General features: G+C 45.0%; 15 non-coding genes across 15 annotated transcripts; all 15 read left to right on the top strand.

Annotated features, from left to right (window-relative positions):
* The first annotated feature begins 1,067 nt into the window (after nucleotides 1-1,067).
* Nucleotides 1,068-1,258, top strand: LOC141185292 (U2 spliceosomal RNA). The gene has a single exon (XR_012259968.1). It is a non-coding gene; the product is annotated as a U2 spliceosomal RNA (small nuclear RNA).
* Nucleotides 1,259-2,378: 1,120 nt separating this feature from the next.
* LOC141184171 (U2 spliceosomal RNA) lies at nucleotides 2,379-2,569 on the top strand. The gene has a single exon (XR_012258952.1). It is a non-coding gene; the product is annotated as a U2 spliceosomal RNA (small nuclear RNA).
* Nucleotides 2,570-3,689: 1,120 nt separating this feature from the next.
* Nucleotides 3,690-3,880, top strand: LOC141187586 (U2 spliceosomal RNA). Its single transcript, XR_012261758.1, has one exon. It is a non-coding gene; the product is annotated as a U2 spliceosomal RNA (small nuclear RNA).
* Nucleotides 3,881-4,997: 1,117 nt separating this feature from the next.
* LOC141187585 (U2 spliceosomal RNA) lies at nucleotides 4,998-5,188 on the top strand. Its single transcript, XR_012261757.1, has one exon. It is a non-coding gene; the product is annotated as a U2 spliceosomal RNA (small nuclear RNA).
* A 1,119-nt stretch (nucleotides 5,189-6,307) lies between these two features.
* Nucleotides 6,308-6,498, top strand: LOC141187582 (U2 spliceosomal RNA). Its single transcript, XR_012261755.1, has one exon. It is a non-coding gene; the product is annotated as a U2 spliceosomal RNA (small nuclear RNA).
* Nucleotides 6,499-7,619: 1,121 nt separating this feature from the next.
* LOC141187581 (U2 spliceosomal RNA) lies at nucleotides 7,620-7,810 on the top strand. The gene has a single exon (XR_012261754.1). It is a non-coding gene; the product is annotated as a U2 spliceosomal RNA (small nuclear RNA).
* Nucleotides 7,811-8,931: 1,121 nt separating this feature from the next.
* On the top strand, nucleotides 8,932-9,122 carry LOC141187580 (U2 spliceosomal RNA). The gene has a single exon (XR_012261753.1). It is a non-coding gene; the product is annotated as a U2 spliceosomal RNA (small nuclear RNA).
* Nucleotides 9,123-10,243: 1,121 nt separating this feature from the next.
* LOC141187579 (U2 spliceosomal RNA) lies at nucleotides 10,244-10,434 on the top strand. The gene has a single exon (XR_012261752.1). It is a non-coding gene; the product is annotated as a U2 spliceosomal RNA (small nuclear RNA).
* A 1,120-nt stretch (nucleotides 10,435-11,554) lies between these two features.
* On the top strand, nucleotides 11,555-11,745 carry LOC141184140 (U2 spliceosomal RNA). The gene has a single exon (XR_012258924.1). It is a non-coding gene; the product is annotated as a U2 spliceosomal RNA (small nuclear RNA).
* Nucleotides 11,746-12,865: 1,120 nt separating this feature from the next.
* Nucleotides 12,866-13,056, top strand: LOC141185302 (U2 spliceosomal RNA). Its single transcript, XR_012259977.1, has one exon. It is a non-coding gene; the product is annotated as a U2 spliceosomal RNA (small nuclear RNA).
* A 1,122-nt stretch (nucleotides 13,057-14,178) lies between these two features.
* On the top strand, nucleotides 14,179-14,369 carry LOC141187578 (U2 spliceosomal RNA). The gene has a single exon (XR_012261751.1). It is a non-coding gene; the product is annotated as a U2 spliceosomal RNA (small nuclear RNA).
* A 1,125-nt stretch (nucleotides 14,370-15,494) lies between these two features.
* Nucleotides 15,495-15,685, top strand: LOC141191161 (U2 spliceosomal RNA). Its single transcript, XR_012265161.1, has one exon. It is a non-coding gene; the product is annotated as a U2 spliceosomal RNA (small nuclear RNA).
* Nucleotides 15,686-16,805: 1,120 nt separating this feature from the next.
* Nucleotides 16,806-16,996, top strand: LOC141185742 (U2 spliceosomal RNA). Its single transcript, XR_012260372.1, has one exon. It is a non-coding gene; the product is annotated as a U2 spliceosomal RNA (small nuclear RNA).
* A 1,121-nt stretch (nucleotides 16,997-18,117) lies between these two features.
* On the top strand, nucleotides 18,118-18,308 carry LOC141187577 (U2 spliceosomal RNA). The gene has a single exon (XR_012261750.1). It is a non-coding gene; the product is annotated as a U2 spliceosomal RNA (small nuclear RNA).
* A 1,125-nt stretch (nucleotides 18,309-19,433) lies between these two features.
* LOC141184919 (U2 spliceosomal RNA) lies at nucleotides 19,434-19,624 on the top strand. The gene has a single exon (XR_012259629.1). It is a non-coding gene; the product is annotated as a U2 spliceosomal RNA (small nuclear RNA).
* The last annotated feature ends 157 nt before the right edge of the window (nucleotides 19,625-19,781 follow it).

The raw sequence follows: 19,781 nt of genomic DNA, 5'->3' as shown, positions 1-19,781 counted from the left end.
TTGCTTGTTTGTCGGATTTTGGGATGGACTCTTTGGCTTTGCTTTTCTTCTCCTCATTGGATTTTTCATGTTAAAAGTTGCAGAAGCCAGATGACAAGCTCATTTTGGTTCAACTTCAGCAACTGTGCATTGCATTGCCATGTAATGTAATGTAATGCAATGCTATCTATCTAGCTCTCCCTCTATACTTCCTTTTGGATAAACAGACATATTAGGCAAGCATTTTGGAGCTTTCACCTAAATAACTACAGGTGGTGAGATAAGCTGCACAATATAATTGACCTTTCAGTATATTGTTGCACACACACCATCTATTTAGCAAATGCCCTTGTTATCAACAGCAGCCTTTTAAACTCACCTGAGCTAACAGGTATGTGAGCTGGTTACTCTGCTGCGCTTAAAATTTCTTTTTTGGTTTGCTACAATGCCTTTTCTGAAACGTTGTCTCCCTCTGCTGGAACACTGACTTCTTTCATTTAATGCCTGCAGACTATAAAAGAGAAACCAACCCAAAAAGTTTGGTTGATTAGTCTGTGGCATTCTTTTAAACTGTTGCTTATGGCGGTCTCTGTGAGCTTCTCAGTGACATTCAGCCATCCAGGTATCCCGCCTGCAGTAGACGGAATGTGGCAATGGAACGCTGGCTGCGCGTGTCATAATAGGCTCTGAGCCTTTATATACCTGCGCACAGCAGCAGCCACCTTCAGTCTGCTGCTGGACAGCCAGCAGCAGCAGCAGCAGGAGAGGTAATTAATCAGCAACCCTCCTGCTAAGGGTAGACAGCTGCTCGTTCCACCCCCCCCCCCCGCCTTAATTGGTTCTCCTCCCTTCCAACGGTGTTGAGGCGGGTGGGAACAGCCGGGGGTTGAGGGTACTGTGCTAAAAGAGGTGGAGTTATGCAGATCTAAAACGCGTGGATTGCAGCAGCAGCAAGCCGAAAAGTGCAGGCATGTGAGGGATCTAGAGGTTGACAGCATGTCTTCTTAACGGGAGTCCAGGTGGCCATCTCCACAAATGGACTTTTCAGAATCCTTGGGTGGCACCGTAGTCGGAAACCAATTCTGGTTATTGCTTCTCGGCCTTTTGGCTAAGATCAAGTGTAGTATCTGTTCTTATCAGTTTATTATCTGATACGTCCCCTATCTGGGGACCATATATTAAATGGATTTTTAGAACAGGGAGATGGAAAAAGAGCTTGCTCTGTCCACTCCACGCATTGACCTGGTATTGCAGTATCTCCAGGACCGGTGCACCCCTTCTTTAATGAAGTTTCTAAAATCAGAAAGAATTGAATTCAATGCTTTTTGTTCATTTTGCTTGTTTGTCGGATTTTGGGATGGACTCTTTGGCTTTGCTTTTCTTCTCCTCATTGGATTTTTCATGTTAAAAGTTGCAGAAGCCAGATGACAAGCTCATTTTGGTTCAACTTCAGCAACTGTGCATTGCATTGCCATGTAATGTAATGTAATGCAATGCTATCTATCTAGCTCTCCCTCTATACTTCCTTTTGGATAAACAGACATATTAGGCAAGCATTTTGGAGCTTTCACCTAAATAACTACAGGTGGTGAGATAAGCTGCACAATATAATTGACCTTTCAGTATATTGTTGCACACACACCATCTATTTAGCAAATGCCCTTGTTATCAACAGCAGCCTTTTAAACTCACCTGAGCTAACAGGTATGTGAGCTGGTTACTCTGCTGCGCTTAAAATTTCTTTTTTGGTTTGCTACAATGCCTTTTCTGAAACGTTGTCTCCCTCTGCTGGAACACTGACTTCTTTCATTTAATGCCTGCAGACTATAAAAGAGAAACCAACCCAAAAAGTTTGGTTGATTAGTCTGTGGCATTCTTTTAAACTGTTGCTTATGGCGGTCTCTGTGAGCTTCTCAGTGACATTCAGCCATCCAGGTATCCCGCCTGCAGTAGACGGAATGTGGCAATGGAACGCTGGCTGCGCGTGTCATAATAGGCTCTGAGCCTTTATATACCTGCGCACAGCAGCAGCCACCTTCAGTCTGCTGCTGGACAGCCAGCAGCAGCAGCAGCAGGAGAGGTAATTAATCAGCAACCCTCCTGCTAAGGGTAGACAGCTGCTCGTTCCCCCCCCCCCCCGCCTTAATTGGTTCTCCTCCCTTCCAACGGTGTTGAGGCGGGTGGGAACAGCCGGGGGTTGAGGGTACTGTGCTAAAAGAGGTGGAGTTATGCAGATCTAAAACGCGTGGATTGCAGCAGCAGCAAGCCGAAAAGTGCAGGCATGTGAGGGATCTAGAGGTTGACAGCATGTCTTCTTAACGGGAGTCCAGGTGGCCATCTCCACAAATGGACTTTTCAGAATCCTTGGGTGGCACCGTAGTCGGAAACCAATTCTGGTTATCGCTTCTCAGCCTTTTGGCTAAGATCAAGTGTAGTATCTGTTCTTATCAGTTTAATATCTGATACGTCCCCTATCTGGGGACCATATATTAAATGGATTTTTAGAACAGGGAGATGGAAAAAGAGCTTGCTCTGTCCACTCCACGCATTGACCTGGTATTGCAGTATCTCCAGGACCGGTGCACCCCTTCTTTAATGCAGTTTCTAAAATCAGAAAGAATTGAATTCAATGCTTTTTGTTCATTTTGCTTGTTTGTCGGATTTTGGGATGGACTCTTTGGCTTTGCTTTTCTTCTCCTCATTGGATTTTTCATGTTAAAAGTTGCAGAAGCCAGATGACAAGCTCATTTTGGTTCAACTTCAGCAACTGTGCATTGCATTGCCATGTAATGTAATGTAATGCAATGCTATCTATCTAGCTCTCACTCTATACTTCCTTTTGGATAAACAGACATATTAGGCAAGCATTTTGGAGCTTTCACCTAAATAACTACAGGTGGTGAGATAAGCTGCACAATATAATTGACCTTTCAGTATATTGTTGCACACACACCATCTATTTAGCAAATGCCCTTGTTATCAACAGCAGCCTTTTAAACTCACCTGAGCTAACAGGTATGTGAGCTGGTTACTCTGCTGCGCTTAAAATTTCTTTTTTGGTTTGCTACAATGCCTTTTCTGAAACGTTGTCTCCCTCTGCTGGAACACTGACTTCTTTCATTTAATGCCTGCAGACTATAAAAGAGAAACCAACCCAAAAAGTTTGGTTGATTAGTCTGTGGCATTCTTTTAAACTGTTGCTTATGGCGGTCTCTGTGAGCTTCTCAGTGACATTCAGCCATCCAGGTATCCCGCCTGCAGTAGACGGAATGTGGCAATGGAACGCTGGCTGCGCGTGTCATAATAGGCTCTGAGCCTTTATATACCTGCGCACAGCAGCAGCCACCTTCAGTCTGCTGCTGGACAGCCAGCAGCAGCAGCAGCAGGAGAGGTAATTAATCAGCAACCCTCCTGCTAAGGGTAGACAGCTGCTCGTTCCACCCCCCCCCCGCCTTAATTGCTTCTCCTCCCTTCCAACGGTGTTGAGGCGGGTGGGAACAGCCGGGGGTTGAGGGTACTGTGCTAAAAGAGGTGGAGTTATGCAGATCTAAAACGCGTGGATTGCAGCAGCAGCAAGCCGAAAAGTGCAGGCATGTGAGGGATCTAGAGGTTGACAGCATGTCTTCTTAACGGGAGTCCAGGTGGCCATCTCCACAAATGGACTTTTCAGAATCCTTGGGTGGCACCGTAGTCGGAAACCAATTCTGGTTATCGCTTCTCGGCCTTTTGGCTAAGATCAAGTGTAGTATCTGTTCTTATCAGTTTAATATCTGATACGTCCCCTATCTGGGGACCATATATTAAATGGATTTTTAGAACAGGGAGATGGAAAAAGAGCTTGCTCTGTCCACTCCACGCATTGACCTGGTATTGCAGTATCTCCAGGACCGGTGCACCCCTTCTTTAATGCAGTTTCTAAAATCAGAAAGAATTGAATTCAATGCTTTTTGTTCATTTTGCTTGTTTGTCGGATTTTGGGATGGACTCTTTGGCTTTGCTTTTCTTCTCCTCATTGGATTTTTCATGTTAAAAGTTGCAGAAGCCAGATGACAAGCTCATTTTGGTTCAACTTCAGCAACTGTGCATTGCATTGCCATGTAATGTAATGTAATGCAATGCTATCTATCTAGCTCTCCCTCTATACTTCCTTTTGGATAAACAGACATATTAGGCAAGCATTTTGGAGCTTTCACCTAAATAACTACAGGTGGTGAGATAAGCTGCACAATATAATTGACCTTTCAGTATATTGTTGCACACACACCATCTATTTAGCAAATGCCCTTGTTATCAACAGCAGCCTTTTAAACTCACCTGAGCTAACAGGTATGTGAGCTGGTTACTCTGCTGCGCTTAAAATTTCTTTTTTGGTTTGCTACAATGCCTTTTCTGAAACGTTGTCTCCCTCTGCTGGAACACTGACTTCTTTCATTTAATGCCTGCAGACTATAAAAGAGAAACCAACCCAAAAAGTTTGGTTGATTAGTCTGTGGCATTCTTTTAAACTGTTGCTTATGGCGGTCTCTGTGAGCTTCTCAGTGACATTCAGCCATCCAGGTATCCCGCCTGCAGTAGACGGAATGTGGCAATGGAACGCTGGCTGCGCGTGTCATAATAGGCTCTGAGCCTTTATATACCTGCGCACAGCAGCAGCCACCTTCAGTCTGCTGCTGGACAGCCAGCAACAGCAGCAGGAGAGGTAATTAATCAGCAACCCTCCTGCTAAGGGTAGACAGCTGCTCGTTCCACCCCCCCCCCGCCTTAATTGGTTCTCCTCCCTTCCAACGGTGTTGAGGCGGGTGGGAACAGCCGGGGGTTGAGGGTACTGTGCTAAAAGAGGTGGAGTTATGCAGATCTAAAACGCGTGGATTGCAGCAGCAGCAAGCCGAAAAGTGCAGGCATGTGAGGGATCTAGAGGTTGACAGCATGTCTTCTTAACGGGAGTCCAGGTGGCCATCTCCACAAATGGACTTTTCAGAATCCTTGGGTGGCACCGTAGTCGGAAACCAATTCTGGTTATCGCTTCTCGGCCTTTTGGCTAAGATCAAGTGTAGTATCTGTTCTTATCAGTTTAATATCTGATACGTCCCCTATCTGGGGACCATATATTAAATGGATTTTTAGAACAGGGAGATGGAAAAAGAGCTTGCTCTGTCCACTCCACGCATTGACCTGGTATTGCAGTATCTCCAGGACCGGTGCACCCCTTCTTTAATGCAGTTTCTAAAATCAGAAAGAATTGAATTCAATGCTTTTTGTTCATTTTGCTTGTTTGTCGGATTTTGGGATGGACTCTTTGGCTTTGCTTTTCTTCTCCTCATTGGATTTTTCATGTTAAAAGTTGCAGAAGCCAGATGACAAGCTCATTTTGGTTCAACTTCAGCAACTGTGCATTGCATTGCCATGTAATGTAATGTAATGCAATGCTATCTATCTAGCTCTCCCTCTATACTTCCTTTTGGATAAACAGACATATTAGGCAAGCATTTTGGAGCTTTCACCTAAATAACTACAGGTGGTGAGATAAGCTGCACAATATAATTGACCTTTCAGTATATTGTTGCACACACACCATCTATTTAGCAAATGCCCTTGTTATCAACAGCAGCCTTTTAAACTCACCTGAGCTAACAGGTATGTGAGCTGGTTACTCTGCTGCGCTTAAAATTTCTTTTTTTGTTTGCTACAATGCCTTTTCTGAAACGTTGTCTCCCTCTGCTGGAACACTGACTTCTTTCATTTAATGCCTGCAGACTATAAAAGAGAAACCAACCGAAAAAGTTTGGTTGATTAGTCTGTGGCATTCTTTTAAACTGTTGCTTATGGCGGTCTCTGTGAGCTTCTCAGTGACATTCAGCCATCCAGGTATCCCGCATGCAGTAGACGGAATGTGGCAATGGAACGCTGGCTGCGCGTGTCATAATAGGCTCTGAGCCTTTATATACCTGCGCACAGCAGCAGCCACCTTCAGTCTGCTGCTGGACAGCCAGCAGCAGCAGCAGCAGGAGAGGTAATTAATCAGCAACCCTCCTGCTAAGGGTAGACAGCTGCTCGTTCCACCCCCCCCCGCCTTAATTGGTTCTCCTCCCTTCCAACGGTGTTGAGGCGGGTGGGAACAGCCGGGGGTTGAGGGTACTGTGCTAAAAGAGGTGGAGTTATGCAGATCTAAAACGCGTGGATTGCAGCAGCAGCAAGCCGAAAAGTGCAGGCATGTGAGGGATCTAGAGGTTGACAGCATGTCTTCTTAACGGGAGTCCAGGTGGCCATCTCCACAAATGGACTTTTCAGAATCCTTGGGTGGCACCGTAGTCGGAAACCAATTCTGGTTATCGCTTCTCGGCCTTTTGGCTAAGATCAAGTGTAGTATCTGTTCTTATCAGTTTAATATCTGATACGTCCCCTATCTGGGGACCATATATTAAATGGATTTTTAGAACAGGGAGATGGAAAAAGAGCTTGCTCTGTCCACTCCACGCATTGACCTGGTATTGCAGTATCTCCAGGACCGGTGCACCCCTTCTTTAATGCAGTTTCTAAAATCAGAAAGAATTGAATTCAATGCTTTTTGTTCATTTTGCTTGTTTGTCGGATTTTGGGATGGACTCTTTGGCTTTGCTTTACTTCTCCTCATTGGATTTTTCATGTTAAAAGTTGCAGAAGCCAGATGACAAGCTCATTTTGGTTCAACTTCAGCAACTGTGCATTGCATTGCCATGTAATGTAATGTAATGCAATGCTATCTATCTAGCTCTCCCTCTATACTTCCTTTTGGATAAACAGACATATTAGGCAAGCATTTTGGAGCTTTCACCTAAATAACTACAGGTGGTGAGATAAGCTGCACAATATAATTGACCTTTCAGTATATTGTTGCACACACACCATCTATTTAGCAAATGCCCTTGTTATCAACAGCAGCCTTTTAAACTCACCTGAGCTAACAGGTATGTGAGCTGGTTACTCTGCTGCGCTTAAAATTTCTTTTTTGGTTTGCTACAATGCCTTTTCTGAAACGTTGTCTCCCTCTGCTGGAACACTGACTTCTTTCATTTAATGCCTGCAGACTATAAAAGAGAAACCAACCCAAAAAGTTTGGTTGATTAGTCTGTGGCATTCTTTTAAACTGTTGCTTATGGCGGTCTCTGTGAGCTTCTCAGTGACATTCAGCCATCCAGGTATCCCGCCTGCAGTAGACGGAATGTGGCAATGGAACGCTGGCTGCGCGTGTCATAATAGGCTCTGAGCCTTTATATACCTGCGCACAGCAGCAGCCACCTTCAGTCTGCTGCTGGACAGCCAGCAGCAGCAGCAGCAGGAGAGGTAATTAATCAGCAACCCTCCTGCTAAGGGTAGACAGCTGCTCGTTCCACCCCCCCCCCCGCCTTAATTGGTTCTCCTCCCTTCCAACGGTGTTGAGGCGGGTGGGAACAGCCGGGGGTTGAGGGTACTGTGCTAAAAGAGGTGGAGTTATGCAGATCTAAAACGCGTGGATTGCAGCAGCAGCAAGCCGAAAAGTGCAGGCATGTGAGGGATCTAGAGGTTGACAGCATGTCTTCTTAACGGGAGTCCAGGTGGCCATCTCCACAAATGGACTTTTCAGAATCCTTGGGTGGCACCGTAGTCGGAAACCAATTCTGGTTATCGCTTCTCGGCCTTTTGGCTAAGATCAAGTGTAGTATCTGTTCTTATCAGTTTAATATCTGATACGTCCCCTATCTGGGGACCATATATTAAATGGATTTTTAGAACAGGGAGATGGAAAAAGAGCTTGCTCTGTCCACTCCACGCATTGACCTGGTATTGCAGTATCTCCAGGACCGGTGCACCCCTTCTTTAATGCAGTTTCTAAAATCAGAAAGAATTGAATTCAATGCTTTTTGTTCATTTTGCTTGTTTGTCGGATTTTGGGATGGACTCTTTGGCTTTGCTTTTCTTCTCCTCATTGGATTTTTCATGTTAAAAGTTGCAGAAGCCAGATGACAAGCTCATTTTGGTTCAACTTCAGCAACTGTGCATTGCATTGCCATGTAATGTAATGTAATGCAATGCTATCTATCTAGCTCTCCCTCTATACTTCCTTTTGGATAAACAGACATATTAGGCAAGCATTTTGGAGCTTTCACCTAAATAACTACAGGTGGTGAGATAAGCTGCACAATATAATTGACCTTTCAGTATATTGTTGCACACACACCATCTATTTAGCAAATGCCCTTGTTATCAACAGCAGCCTTTTAAACTCACCTGAGCTAACAGGTATGTGAGCTGGTTACTCTGCTGCGCTTAAAATTTCTTTTTTGGTTTGCTACAATGCCTTTTCTGAAACGTTGTCTCCCTCTGCTGGAACACTGACTTCTTTCATTTAATGCCTGCAGACTATAAAAGAGAAACCAACCCAAAAAGTTTGGTTGATTAGTCTGTGGCATTCTTTTAAACTGTTGCTTATGGCGGTCTCTGTGAGCTTCTCAGTGACATTCAGCCATCCAGGTATCCCGCCTGCAGTAGACGGAATGTGGCAATGGAACGCTGGCTGCGCGTGTCATAATAGGCTCTGAGCCTTTATATACCTGCGCACAGCAGCAGCCACCTTCAGTCTGCTGCTGGACAGCCAGCAGCAGCAGCAGCAGGAGAGGTAATTAATCAGCAACCCTCCTGCTAAGGGTAGACAGCTGCTCGTTCCACCCCCCCCCCCGCCTTAATTGGTTCTCCTCCCTTCCAACGGTGTTGAGGCGGGTGGGAACAGCCGGGGGTTGAGGGTACTGTGCTAAAAGAGGTGGAGTTATGCAGATCTAAAACGCGTGGATTGCAGCAGCAGCAAGCCGAAAAGTGCAGGCATGTGAGGGATCTAGATGTTGACAGCATGTCTTCTTAACGGGAGTCCAGGTGGCCATCTCCACAAATGGACTTTTCAGAATCCTTGGGTGGCACCGTAGTCGGAAACCAATTCTGGTTATCGCTTCTCGGCCTTTTGGCTAAGATCAAGTGTAGTATCTGTTCTTATCAGTTTAATATCTGATACGTCCCCTATCTGGGGACCATATATTAAATGGATTTTTAGAACAGGGAGATGGAAAAAGAGCTTGCTCTGTCCACTCCACGCATTGACCTGGTATTGCAGTATCTCCAGGACCGGTGCACCCCTTCTTTAATGCAGTTTCTAAAATCAGAAAGAATTGAATTCAATGCTTTTTGTTCATTTTGCTTGTTTGTCGGATTTTGGGATGGACTCTTTGGCTTTGCTTTTCTTCTCCTCATTGGATTTTTCATGTTAAAAGTTGCAGAAGCCAGATGACAAGCTCATTTTGGTTCAACTTCAGCAACTGTGCATTGCATTGCCATGTAATGTAATGTAATGCAATGCTATCTATCTAGCTCTCCCTCTATACTTCCTTTTGGATAAACAGACATATTAGGCAAGCATTTTGGAGCTTTCACCTAAATAACTACAGGTGGTGAGATAAGCTGCACAATATAATTGACCTTTCAGTATATTGTTGCACACACACCATCTATTTAGCAAATGCCCTTGTTATCAACAGCAGCCTTTTAAACTCACCTGAGCTAACAGGTATGTGAGCTGGTTACTCTGCTGTGCTTAAAATTTCTTTTTTGGTTTGCTACAATGCCTTTTCTGAAACGTTGTCTCCCTCTGCTGGAACACTGACTTCTTTCATTTAATGCCTGCAGACTATAAAAGAGAAACCAACCCAAAAAGTTTGGTTGATTAGTCTGTGGCATTCTTTTAAACTGTTGCTTATGGCGGTCTCTGTGAGCTTCTCAGTGACATTCAGCCATCCAGGTATCCCGCCTGCAGTAGACGGAATGTGGCAATGGAACGCTGGCTGCGCGTGTCATAATAGGCTCTGAGCCTTTATATACCTGCGCACAGCAGCAGCCACCTTCAGTCTGCTGCTGGACAGCCAGCAGCAGCAGCAGCAGGAGAGGTAATTAATCAGCAACCCTCCTGCTAAGGGTAGACAGCTGCTTGTTCCACCCCCCCCCCCGCCTTAATTGGTTCTCCTCCCTTCCAACGGTGTTGAGGCGGGTGGGAACAGCCGGGGGTTGAGGGTACTGTGCTAAAAGAGGTGGAGTTATGCAGATCTAAAACGCGTGGATTGCAGCAGCAGCAAGCCGAAAAGTGCAGGCATGTGAGGGATCTAGAGGTTGACAGCATGTCTTCTTAACGGGAGTCCAGGTGGCCATCTCCACAAATGGACTTTTCAGAATCCTTGGGTGGCACCGTAGTCGGAAACCAATTCTGGTTATCGCTTCTCGGCCTTTTGGCTAAGATCAAGTGTAGTATCTGTTCTTATCAGTTTAATATCTGATACGTCCCCTATCTGGGGACCATATATTAAATGGATTTTTAGAACAGGGAGATGGAAAAAGAGCTTGCTCTGTCCACTCCACGCATTGACCTGGTATTGCAGTATCTCCAGGACCGGTGCACCCCTTCTTTAATGCAGTTTCTAAAATCAGAAAGAATTGAATTCAATGCTTTTTGTTCATTTTGCTTGTTTGTCGGATTTTGGGATGGACTCTTTGGCTTTGCTTTTCTTCTCCTCATTGGATTTTTCATGTTAAAAGTTGCAGAAGCCAGATGACAAGCTCATTTTGGTTCAACTTCAGCAACTGTGCATTGCATTGCCATGTAATGTAATGTAATGCAATGCTATCTATCTAGCTCTCCCTCTATACTTCCTTTTGGATAAACAGACATATTAGGCAAGCATTTTGGAGCTTTCACCTAAATAACTACAGGTGGTGAGATAAGCTGCACAATATAATTGACCTTTCAGTATATTGTTGCACACACACCATCTATTTAGCAAATGCCCTTGTTATCAACAGCAGCCTTTTAAACTCACCTGAGCTAACAGGTATGTGAGCTGGTTACTCTGCTGCGCTTAAAATTTCTTTTTTGGTTTGCTACAATGCCTTTTCTGAAACGTTGTCTCCCTCTGCTGGAACACTGACTTCTTTCATTTAATGCCTGCAGACTATAAAAGAGAAACCAACCCAAAAAGTTTGGTTGATTAGTCTGTGGCATTCTTTTAAACTGTTGCTTATGGCGGTCTCTGTGAGCTTCTCAGTGACATTCAGCCATCCAGGTATCCCGCCTGCAGTAGACGGAATGTGGCAATGGAACGCTGGCTGCGCGTGTCATAATAGGCTCTGAGCCTTTATATACCTGCGCACAGCAGCAGCCACCTTCAGTCTGCTGCTGGACAGCCAGCAGCAGCAGCAGCAGGAGAGGTAATTAATCAGCAACCCTCCTGCTAAGGGTAGACAGCTGCTCGTTCCACCCCCCCCCCGCCTTAATTGGTTCTCCTCCCTTCCAACGGTGTTGAGGCGGGTGGGAACAGCCGGGGGTTGAGGGTACTGTGCTAAAAGAGGTGGAGTTATGCAGATCTAAAACGCGTGGATTGCAGCAGCAGCAAGCCGAAAAGTGCAGGCATGTGAGGGATCTAGATGTTGACAGCATGTCTTCTTAACGGGAGTCCAGGTGGCCATCTCCACAAATGGACTTTTCAGAATCCTTGGGTGGCACCGTAGTCGGAAACCAATTCTGGTTATCGCTTCTCGGCCTTTTGGCTAAGATCAAGTGTAGTATCTGTTCTTATCAGTTTAATATCTGATACGTCCCCTATCTGGGGACCATATATTAAATGGATTTTTATAACAGGGAGATGGAAAAAGAGCTTGCTCTGTCCACTCCACGCATTGACCTGGTATTGCAGTATCTCCAGGACCGGTGCACCCCTTCTTTAATGCAGTTTCTAAAATCAGAAAGAATTGAATTCAATGCTTTTTGTTCATTTTGCTTGTTTGTCGGATTTTGGGATAGACTCTTTGGCTTTGCTTTTCTTCTCCTCATTGGATTTTTCATGTTAAAAGTTGCAGAAGCCAGATGACAAGCTCATTTTGGTTCAACTTCAGCAACTGTGCATTGCATTGCCATGTAATGTAATGTAATGCAATGCTATCTATCTAGCTCTCCCTCTATACTTCCTTTTGGATAAACAGACATATTAGGCAAGCATTTTGGAGCTTTCACCTAAATAACTACAGGTGGTGAGATAAGCTGCACAATATAATTGACCTTTCAGTATATTGTTGCACACACACCATCTATTTAGCAAATGCCCTTGTTATCAACAGCAGCCTTTTAAACTCACCTGAGCTAACAGGTATGTGAGCTGGTTACTCTGCTGCGCTTAAAATTTCTTTTTTGGTTTGCTACAATGCCTTTTCTGAAACGTTGTCTCCCTCTGCTGGAACACTGACTTCTTTCATTTAATGCCTGCAGACTATAAAAGAGAAACCAACCCAAAAAGTTTGGTTGATTAGTCTGTGGCATTCTTTTAAACTGTTGCTTATGGCGGTCTCTGTGAGCTTCTCAGTGACATTCAGCCATCCAGGTATCCCGCCTGCAGTAGACAGAATGTGGCAATGGAACGCTGGCTGCGCGTGTCATAATAGGCTCTGAGCCTTTATATACCTGTGCACAGCAGCAGCCACCTTCAGTCTGCTGCTGGACAGCCAGCAGCAGCAGCAGCAGGAGAGGTAATTAATCAGCAACCCTCCTGCTAAGGGTAGACAGCTGCTCGTTCCACCCCCCCCCCGCCTTAATTGGTTCTCCTCCCTTCCAACGGTGTTGAGGCGGGTGGGAACAGCCGGGGGTTGAGGGTACTGTGCTAAAAGAGGTGGAGTTATGCAGATCTAAAACGCGTGGATTGCAGCAGCAGCAAGCCGAAAAATGCAGGCATGTGAGGGATATAGAGGTTGACAGCATGTCTTCTTAACGGGAGTCCAGGTGGCCATCTCCACAAATGGACTTTTCAGAATCCTTGGGTGGCACCGTAGTCGGAAACCAATTCTGGTTATCGCTTCTCGGCCTTTTGGCTAAGATCAAGTGTAGTATCTGTTCTTATCAGTTTAATATCTGATACGTCCCCTATCTGGGGACCATATATTAAATGGATTTTTAGAACAGGGTGATGGAAAAAGAGCTTGCTCTGTCCACTCTACGCATTGACCTGGTATTGCAGTATCTCCAGGACCGGTGCACCCCTTCTTTAATGCAGTTTCTAAAATCAGAAAGAATTGAATTCAATGCTTTTTGTTCATTTTGCTTGTTTGTCGGATTTTGGGATGGACTCTTTGGCTTTGCTTTTCTTCTCCTCATTGGATTTTTCATGATAAAAGTTGCAGAAGCCAGATGACAAGCTCATTTTGGTTCAACTTCAGCAACTGTGCATTGCATTGCCATGTAATGTAATGTAATGCAATGCTATCTATCTAGCTCTCCCTCTATACTTCCTTTTGGATAAACAGACATATTAGGCAAGCATTTTGGAGCTTTCACCTAAATAACTACAGGTGGTGAGATAAGCTGCACAATATAATTGACCTTTCAGTATATTGTTGCACACACACCATCTATTTAGCAAATGCCCTTGTTATCAACAGCAGCCTTTTAAACTCACCAGAGCTAACAGGTATGTGAGCTGGTTACTCTGCTGCGCTTAAAATTTCTTTTTTGGTTTGCTACAATGCCTTTTCTGAAACGTTGTCTCCCTCTGCTGGAACACTGACTTCTTTCATTTAATGCCTGCAGACTATAAAAGAGAAACCAACCCAAAAAGTTTGGTTGATTAGTCTGTGGCATTCTTTTAAACTGTTGCTTATGGCGGTCTCTGTGAGCTTCTCAGTGACATTCAGCCATCCAGGTATCCCGCCTGCAGTAGACGGAATGTGGCAATGGAACGCTGGCTGCGCGTGTCATAATAGGCTCTGAGCCTTTATATACCTGCGCACAGCAGCAGCCACCTTCAGTCTGCTGCTGGACAGCCAGCAGCAGCAGCAGCAGGAGAGGTAATTAATCAGCAACCCTCCTGCTAAGGGTAGACAGCTGCTCGTTCCACCCCCCCTCCCCGCCTTAATTGGTTCTCCTCCCTTCCAACGGTGTTGAGGCGGGTGGGAACAGCCGGGGGTTGAGGGTACTGTGCTAAAAGAGGTGGAGTTATGCAGATCTAAAACGCGTGGATTGCAGCAGCAGCAAGCCGAAAAGTGCAGGCATGTGAGGGATCTAGAGGTTGACAGCATGTCTTCTTAACGGGAGTCCAGGTGGCCATCTCCACAAATGGACTTTTCAGAATCCTTGGGTGGCACCGTAGTCGGAAACCAATTCTGGTTATCGCTTCTCGGCCTTTTGGCTAAGATCAAGTGTAGTATCTGTTCTTATCAGTTTAATATCTGATACGTCCCCTATCTGGGGACCATATATTAAATGGATTTTTAGAACAGGGAGATGGAAAAAGAGCTTGCTCTGTCCACTCCACGCATTGACCTGGTATTGCAGTATCTCCAGGACCGGTGCACCCCTTCTTTAATGCAGTTTCTAAAATCAGAAAGAATTGAATTCAATGCTTTTTGTTCATTTTGCTTGTTTGTCGGATTTTGGGATGGACTCTTTGGCTTTGCTTTTCTTCTCCTCATTGGATTTTTCATGTTAAAAGTTGCAGAAGCCAGATGACAAGCTCATTTTGGTTCAACTTCAGCAACTGTGCATTGCATTGCCATGTAATGTAATGTAATGCAATGCTATCTATCTAGCTCTCCCTCTATACTTCCTTTTGGATAAACAGACATATTAGGCAAGCATTTTGGAGCTTTCACCTAAATAACTACAGGTGGTGAGATAAGCTGCACAATATAATTGACCTTTCAGTATATTGTTGCACACACACCATCTATTTAGCAAATGCCCTTGTTATCAACAGCAGCCTTTTAAACTCACCTGAGCTAACAGGTATGTGAGCTGGTTACTCTGCTGCGCTTAAAATTTCTTTTTTGGTTTGCTACAATGCCTTTTCTGAAACGTTGTCTCCCTCTGCTGGAACACTGACTTCTTTCATTTAATGCCTGCAGACTATAAAAGAGAAACCAACCCCAAAAGTTTGGTTGATTAGTCTGTGGCATTCTTTTAAACTGTTGCTTATGGCGGTCTCTGTGAGCTTCTCAGTGACATTCAGCCATCCAGGTATCCCGCCTGCAGTAGACGGAATGTGGCAATGGAAGGCTGGCTGCGCGTGTCATAATAGGCTCTGAGCCTTTATATACCTGCGCACAGCAGCAGCCACCTTCAGTCTGCTGCTGGACAGCCAGCAGCAGCAGCAGCAGGAGAGGTAATTAATCAGCAACCCTCCTGCTAAGGGTAGACAGCTGCTCGTTCCACCCGCCCCCCCCCCCGCCTTAATTGGTTCTCCTCCCTTCCAACGGTGTTGAGGCGGGTGGGAACAGCCGGGGGTTGAGGGTACTGTGCTAAAAGAGGTGGAGTTATGCAGATCTAAAACACGTGGATTGCAGCAGCAGCAAGCCGAAAAGTGCAGGCATGTGAGGGATCTAGAGGTTGACAGCATGTCTTCTTAACGGGAGTCCAGGTGGCCATCTCCACAAATGGACTTTTCAGAATCCTTGGGTGGCACCGTAGTCGGAAACCAATTCTGGTTATCGCTTCTCGGCCTTTTGGCTAAGATCAAGTGTAGTATCTGTTCTTATCAGTTTAATATCTGATATGTCCCCTATATGGGGACCATATATTAAATGGATTTTTAGAACAGGGAGATGGAAAAAGAGCTTGCTCTGTCCACTCCACGCATTGACCTGGTATTGCAGTATCTCCAGGACCGGTGCACCCCTTCTTTAATGCAGTTTCTAAAATCAGAAAGAATTGAATTCAATGCTTTTTGTTCATTTTGCTTGTTTGTCGGATTTTGGGATGGACTCTTTGGCTTTGCTTTTCTTCTCCTCATTGGATTTTTCATGTTAAAAGTTGCAGAAGCCAGATGACAAGCTCATTTTGGTTCAACTTCAGCAACTGTGCATTGCATTGCCATGTAATGTAATGTAATGCAATGCTATCTATCTAGCTCTCCCTCTATACTTCCTTTTGGATAAACAGACATATTAGGCAAGCATTTTGGAGCTTTCACCTAAATAACTACAGGTGGTGAGATAAGCTGCACAATATAATTGACCTTTCAGTATATTGTTGCACACACACCATCTATTTAGCAAATGCCCTTGTTATCAACAGCAGCCTTTTAAACTCACCTGAGCTAACAGGTATGTGAGCTGGTTACTCTGCTGCGCTTAAAATTTCTTTTTTGGTTTGCTACAATGCCTTTTCTGAAACGTTGTCTCCCTCTGCTGGAACACTGACTTCTTTCATTTAATGCCTGCAGACTATAAAAGAGAAACCAACCCAAAAAGTTTGGTTGATTAGTCTGTGGCATTCTTTTAAACTGTTGCTTATGGCGGTCTCTGTGAGCTTCTCAGTGACATTCAGCCATCCAGGTATCCCGCCTGCAGTAGACGGAATGTGGCAATGGAACGCTGGCTGCGCGTGTCATAATAGGCTCTGAGCCTTTATATACCTGCGCACAGCAGCAGCCACCTTCAGTCTGCTGCTGGACAGCCAGCAGCAGCAGCAGCAGGAGAGGTAATTAATCAGCAACCCTCCTGCTAAGGGTAGACAGCTGCTCGTTCCACCCCCCCCCCGCCTTAATTGGTTCTCCTCCCTTCCAACGGTGTTGAGGCGGGTGGGAACAGCCGGGGGTTGAGGGTACTGTGCTAAAAGAGGTGGAGTTATGCAGATCTAAAACGCGTGGATTGCAGCAGCAGCAAGCCGAAAAGTGCAGGCATGTGAGGGATCTAGAGGTTGACAGCATGTCTTCTTAACGGGAGTCCAGGTGGCCATCTCCACAAATGGACTTTTCAGAATCCTTGGGTGGCACCGTAGTCGGAAACCAATTCTGGTTATCGCTTCTCGGCCTTTTGGCTAAGATCAAGTGTAGTATCTGTTCTTATCAGTTTAATATCTGATACGTCCCCTATCTGGGGACCATATATTAAATGAATTTTTAGAACAGGGAGATGGAAAAAGAGCTTGCTCTGTCCACTCCACGCATTGACCTGGTATTGCAGTATCTCCAGGACCGGTGCACCCCTTCTTTAATGCAGTTTCTAAAATCAGAAAGAATTGAATTCAATGCTTTTTGTTCATTTTGCTTGTTTGTCAGATTTTGGGATGGACTCTTTGGCTTTGCTTTTCTTCTCCTCATTGGATTTTTCATGTTAAAAGTTGCAGAAGCCAGATGACAAGCTCATTTTGGTTCAACTTCAGCAACTGTGCATTGCATTGCCATGTAATGTAATGTAATGCAATGCTATCTATCTAGCTCTCCCTCTATACTTCCTTTTGGATAAACAGACATATTAGGCAAGCATTTTGGAGCTTTCACCTAAATAACTACAGGTGGTGAGATAAGCTGCACAATATAATTGACCTTTCAGTATATTGTTGCACACACACCATCTATTTAGCAAATGCCCTTGTTATCAACAGCAGCCTTTTAAACTCACCTGAGCTAACAGGTATGTGAGCTGGTTACTCTGCTGCGCTTAAAATTTCTTTTTTGGTTTGCTACAATGCCTTTTCTGAAACGTTGTCTCCCTCTGCTGGAACACTGACTTCTTTCATTTAATGCCTGCAGACTATAAAAGAGAAACCAACCCAAAAAGTTTGGTTGATTAGTCTGTGGCATTCTTTTAAACTGTTGCTTATGGCGGTCTCTGTGAGCTTCTCAGTGACATTCAGCCATCCAGGTATCCCGCCTGCAGTAGACGGAATGTGGCAATGGAACGCTGGCTGCGCGTGTCATAATAGGCTCTGAGCCTTTATATACCTGCGCACAGCAGCAGCCACCTTCAGTCTGCTGCTGGACAGCCAGCAGCAGCAGCAGCAGGAGAGGTAATTAATCAGCAACCCTCCTGCTAAGGGTAGGCAGCTGCTCGTTCCACCCCCCCCCCCGCCTTAATTGGTTCTCCTCCCTTCCAACGGTGTTGAGGCGGGTGGGAACAGCCGGGGGTTGAGGGTACTGTGCTAAAAGAGGTGGAGTTATGCAGATCTAAAACGCGTGGATTGCAGCAGCAGCAAGCCGAAAAGTGCAGGCATGTGAGGGATCTAGAGGTTGACAGCATGTCTTCTTAACGGGAGTCCAGGTGGCCATCTCCACAAATGGACTTTTCAGAATCCTTGGGTGGCACCGTAGTCGGAAACCAATTCTGGTTATCGCTTCTCGGCCTTTTGGCTAAGATCAAGTGTAGTATCTGTTCTTATCAGTTTAATATCTGATACGTCCCCTATCTGGGGACCATATATTAAATGGATTTTTAGAACAGGGAGATGGAAAAAGAGCTTGCTCTGTCCACTCCACGCATTGACCTGGTATTGCAGTATCTCCAGGACCGGTGCACCCCTTCTTTAATGCAGTTTCTAAAATCAGAAAGAATTGAATTCAATGCTTTTTGTTCATTTTGCTTGTTTGTCGGATTTTGGGATGGACTCTTTGGCTTTGCTTTTCTTCTCCTCATTGGATTTTTCATGTTAAAAGTTGCAGAAGCCAGATGACAAGCTCATTTTGGTTCAACTTCAGCAACTGTGCATTGCATTGCCATGTAATGTAATGTAATGCAATGCTATCTATCTAGCTCTCCCTCTATACTTCCTTTTGGATAAACAGACATATTAGGCAAGCATTTTGGAGCTTTCACCTAAATAACTACAGGTGGTGAGATAAGCTGCACAATATAATTGACCTTTCAGTATATTGTTGCACACACACCATCTATTTAGCAAATGCCCTTGTTATCAACAGCAGCCTTTTAAACTCACCTGAGCTAACAGGTATGTGAGCTGGTTACTCTGCTGCGCTTAAAATTTCTTTTTTGGTTTGCTACAATGCCTTTTCTGAAACGTTGTCTCCCTCTGCTGGAACACTGACTTCTTTCATTTAATGCCTGCAGACTATAAAAGAGAAACCAAACCAAAAAGTTTGGTTGATTAGTCTGTGGCATTCTTTTAAACTGTTGCTTATGGCGGTCTCTGTGAGCTTCTCAGTGACATTCAGCCATCCAGGTATCCCGCCTGCAGTAGACGGAATGTGGCAATGGAACGCTGGCTGCGCGTGTCATAATAGGCTCTGAGCCTTTATATACCTGCGCACAGCAGCAGCCACCTTCAGTCTGCTGCTGGACAGCCAGCAGCAGCAGCAGCAGGAGAGGTAATTAATCAGCAACCCTCCTGCTAAGGATAGACAGCTGCTCGTTCCACCCCCCCCCCCCCCCGCCTTAATTGGTTCTCCTCCCTTCCAACGGTGTTGAGGCGGGTGGGAACAGCCGGGGGTTGAGGGTACTGTGCTAAAAGAGGTGGAGTTATGCAGATCTAAAACGCGTGGATTGCAGCAGCAGCAAGCCGAAAAGTGCAGGCATGTGAGGGATCTAGAGGTTGACAGCATGTCTTCTTAACGGGAGTCAAGGTGGCCATCTCCACAAATGGACTTTTCAGAATCCTTGGGTGGCACCGTAGTCGGAAACCAATTCTGGTTATCGCTTCTCGGCCTTTTGGCTAAGATCAAGTGTAGTATCTGTTCTTATCAGTTTAATATCTGATACGTCCCCTATCTGGGGACCATATATTAAATGGATTTTTAGAACAGGGAGATGGAAAAAGAGCTTGCTCTGTCCAATCCACGCATTGACCTGGTATTGCAGTATCTCCAGGACCGGTGCACCCCTTCTTTAATGCAGTTTCTAAAATCAGAAAGAATTGAATTCAATGCTTTTTGTTCATTTTGCTTGTTTGTCGGATTTTGGGATGGACTCTTTGGCTTTGCTTTTCTTCTCCTCATTGGATTTTTCATGTTAAAAGTTGCAGAAGCCAGATGACAAGCTCA

The sequence above is a fragment of the Phyllobates terribilis genome, unplaced genomic scaffold, assembly GCF_046119375.1.
Source record: "Phyllobates terribilis strain yellow unplaced genomic scaffold, ASM4611937v1 Scaffold_40__1_contigs__length_11209783, whole genome shotgun sequence".
Taxonomy (NCBI): domain Eukaryota; kingdom Metazoa; phylum Chordata; class Amphibia; order Anura; family Dendrobatidae; genus Phyllobates; species Phyllobates terribilis.
Note: the sequence above shows the minus strand (reverse complement) of the source record. Positions and strands in the feature narration are given on the sequence as shown.